Source organism: Penaeus monodon, chromosome 27 (assembly GCF_015228065.2).
Source record: "Penaeus monodon isolate SGIC_2016 chromosome 27, NSTDA_Pmon_1, whole genome shotgun sequence".
Taxonomy (NCBI): Eukaryota; Metazoa; Arthropoda; class Malacostraca; order Decapoda; family Penaeidae; genus Penaeus; species Penaeus monodon.
In genome coordinates, this window is record NC_051412.1 from 3,891,295 (window position 1) to 3,891,502 (window position 208).

The window sequence follows — 208 nt, forward strand, 5'->3', positions numbered from 1 at the left end:
AAGAATTATGCATATGATCAGTAAAACACATGGCACTTCAGTAAATATAAGACTTTCATCATATTAAAACCAAACACCAAAGTTATCGAAATCCTATTATTATAGTAATCCTATTATTATAGTAATGATTACGGAATAATTCTCAAGTTGCATAATATTATCTAAATATATACTGAGAAATATGAACATTTTTATATTTTGCAAATGC